This window comes from Pinus tabuliformis, chromosome 5_1 (assembly GCF_031772625.1).
Source record: "Pinus tabuliformis cultivar Carrire ecotype Pingquan chromosome 5_1, CPIR1, whole genome shotgun sequence".
Taxonomy (NCBI): domain Eukaryota; kingdom Viridiplantae; phylum Streptophyta; class Pinopsida; order Pinales; family Pinaceae; genus Pinus; species Pinus tabuliformis.
In genome coordinates, this window is record NC_142305.1 from 88,066,765 (window position 1) to 88,070,351 (window position 3,587).

Genomic DNA, 3,587 nt, shown 5'->3' on the forward strand with positions numbered 1-3,587 from the left:
CAAAGTTTTGACTCATAGTTTCTTCATTGCTGCCAAAAATAATATCATCTACATAAACAACAAGAATTAGCAATTTGTTATTTTCAACTTTTATATAGAGATTGCTATCTGCTGATCCTTTTGAAAAGCCTTGTTGGTGAAGATATTTGTCCAACCGATAGTACCAAGCCCTTGGAGCTTGTTTGAGTCCATAGAGTGCCTTTTTTAATCTGCATACAAGGTTTGGATCATTCCCAAGAATGAAACCATCTGGCTGCTCAATATATACTTCTTCTTCTAAGTCTCCATTCAGGAAGGCTGATTTCACGTCCATTTGAAATACCTTGAAGTTTTGAAAGCTTGAGAGAGCAAGGAACATTCGGATGGCCTCAAGTCTTGCCACAGGAGCAAAGGTCTCTTCAAAATCTATTCCTTCTTGCTGTGCATATCCTTTACAAACAAGTCTGGCCTTGTTTCTAATTACTTCTCCATTTTCATTTAATTTATTCTTGAAGACCCATTTTGTTCCTATTACATTCTTATCTTTTGGTCTAGGAACTAATTCCCAAGTGTTGTTCTTTTCGATTTGCTCAAGTTCTTCATCCATTGCTTTGACCCAACATTCATCTTTGCATGCCTCTTTCACATTTTGTGGTTCAGTGGAGGAGAGTAATGCCAAGTAGCTTGAAGCTTCTGCAACTGTCCTTCTTGTTTGTACTCCTGCTTCTTTCTGCCCCACAATCTGAGTTTCTGGATGATTCTTTTGAACATATCTGGATGGAGTCTTCTCTTCTATTCTTGTCTGCTCCTCTGGTTCTTCTTGAGATTCTTCTTCTTCTTGAGGTTCTTCTTCTTCATCATTTCGCCTTTGAGAGTAACCTTCATCTTCTTCAATGTCTTCATGATGAACTTGCCTAGGAATATATCCCTTCTCATCAACCACTATATCAATACTGTCAACAATTCTGCCAAGTCTTTTATTGTAGCACTTGTATGCTTTGCTGTGTGGAGAATAACCAAGAAGAATGCCCTCATCTGCTCTTGGTTCAAGTTTGCCAAGTTGCTCATCAGTATTCTTAATATAACATTTGCTCCCAAAGATTTTGAAGTGCTTCACGGAAGGAGTTTTACCACTCCAAAGCTCATGAGGTGTTTGAGTGTTGTTTACTCGGACATTTGTTTTGTTAAGAATAATAACAACAGCATGTGCAGCTTCACCCCAGAAGGTTGCAGGAGTACCTGATTCATCGAGCATAGCACGAGCCATTTGTTGGATAGTTCTGTTCATTCTTTCCACAACCCCATTTTGCTGAGGAGTTCTAGCTGTAGAGAATTCTCTTCTTATCCCATGTTCATCGCAGAAATCGAAAAATTCATTTGATGTGAACTCCCCACCTCTGTCAGATCTGAGGCACTTAATTTTGTGTCCTGATTCATTTTCAGCCAATGCTTTGAAGGATTTGAATTTTTCGAATGCTTCATCTTTGTGCTTCATAAGCCCTAACCAAACAAACCTTGAGAAATCATCAATGAATAATATCAGATATTCTTCTCCTCGAGGTGTCCTTTTCCTAAATGGACCACATACATCTGCATGGACTAGCTCAAGAGGCAAGCTAGCTGATCCTTCCTTCTCTGGAAAGTTAGTTCTGGTTTGCTTTCCAAACTGACAAGATTTGCATATGGTGTTGTCTGGAATTTTGATATCTGGAAGATCGCGAACTGCCTGATATTTGCATGCTTTCCTTATTTGTGAGAAGCTTAGATGTCCCAACCTTCGATGCCATAACCAGTGCTCTTCATCCTTGCTAAGATAGCATTGTTGTTGTCCTTCTTCAAATATGTACAGATTATTTGGAGTTCTTTTGCCTTTGAGAACTGTTTTACCTGTATCAAGATCACGAACAAGACATCCACTCGATCTGAAAATAACCTCGGTTTTTTGATCACACATTTGGCTGACACTTAGAAGATTATGCTTCAATCCATCAACATACAAAACATTTCCAGCCTTGACCTTTTCTTTCAAAGGAGCAATACCTTTTCCTTTTATAGTTGCAGGAGTATCATTTCCAAAAGAAACTTTCTTTCCCTTTTCTAAAGTAGAATAAGATTCAAGTTTTTCTTTATCACCTGTCATATGTTTCGAACATCCACTGTCAATGTACCATAGATTTTCCTGTCCTTCTGCATAAAATGCTATCCCACATCTTTCTGTTTGAGGTTCCTTTATTCTCCATGTTTTGGTGCTCGTGGCTTGTTCCTTTTTCTCCTGAAACCTGCTCCTGCATTCAGAGTCTTTATGACCAAAATTATTGCAAATAGAACATTCAACTTCATTTTCAAGAACCGAAAAGTTGTTATAGGTCCTTTTTGCAATCCCTGTCATACTTCTTTGTTTTTGAGCTTCCCTAGTCATGATCGTTTTATATGCAACACATTGAGCTGCTTTGTGACCAAAGTTATGGCAAGAAAAGCATTGTCCATTGAAGAAGCTTCTGCGGTTATTGAATCTACCAGCCAACTGATTGTAATTTCTATTTTCATCTATTCTTGAGCCAAACTGAGAAGATTTTACCTGTGGTTGGTTGTAGCTTTTGTTCACCCTTAAGAAGGATTGTCCCTGATAGTTTCTGTTTGTAATTCGTCCCTGCTTTACCTGATTATCTTCATTGTTATTCTGCCCATTTCTTCTTGCTGCATCAAGATAACTTTTTGAGGTGGATGCTTGAGAGGTTTCTCCATTATAGCCCAAACCTGTCTTGTTTAGAGGAGACCGCTGCACATTGATAATCTCATCCAAAGTTTCAGATCCTTTGACAAACTTAAGATTAATAGCTTTTGTTTTCTCAATTTCTTTTCTGAGACCAACAATTTCACCTTCTAGTTTTTCAAGATGTTTTTCCTTTTCATCAATTTGAAATTGCAAAGTATCAATGATCACACTCTTTTCTTCTATGCATCTCTTGAGTCTAGTAATTTCATTATAGAGATTATCCACATCTACAGCATCCTCATAATCATCATCTTCAAATGCCATTAATAGCTTATATTTATTACCTTGTTCATCTTCATCACTGTTTGATAAGCCATCACTATCTTCATGGGTGTAGTAGCTTTTCTTATTTGCACTTTGTTTCTTGTTCCATCTAGCAGGTTCTTTTCCTTTATCCTTATAAGGACATTTTGCAGCATAATGACCTACTCTTCCACAAGCAAAGCATTTGAAAGGTAGCTTACCTCTGAACCTTCCAGAACCTCTTTGAAGATTTCTGACAAAATTTGATTCTTCTTCCTCTTCTTCTGGAACATGGCTTGCTTCATAGTAATCTTCTTTTCCTGATGCCTTAAAAGCAGCTTCCCTTCTGTCAGATGGACCTCCCTTTCTCATTTCATAAGCAGTTAGAATTCCATGTAGCTGAGACATAGTGAGAACACGGAGATTTTCTTTTTCTTCTATTGCAGATACTTTAGATTCAAACTTGGGGGATAATGATCTTAGAATCTTTTGAACTACTATAGTCTCTTTTATTTCTTCACCCAAATTTTTCATACAATTAACAATCTCATCTACCCGAAGAAAATAATTAGCCACACTTTCATCATTA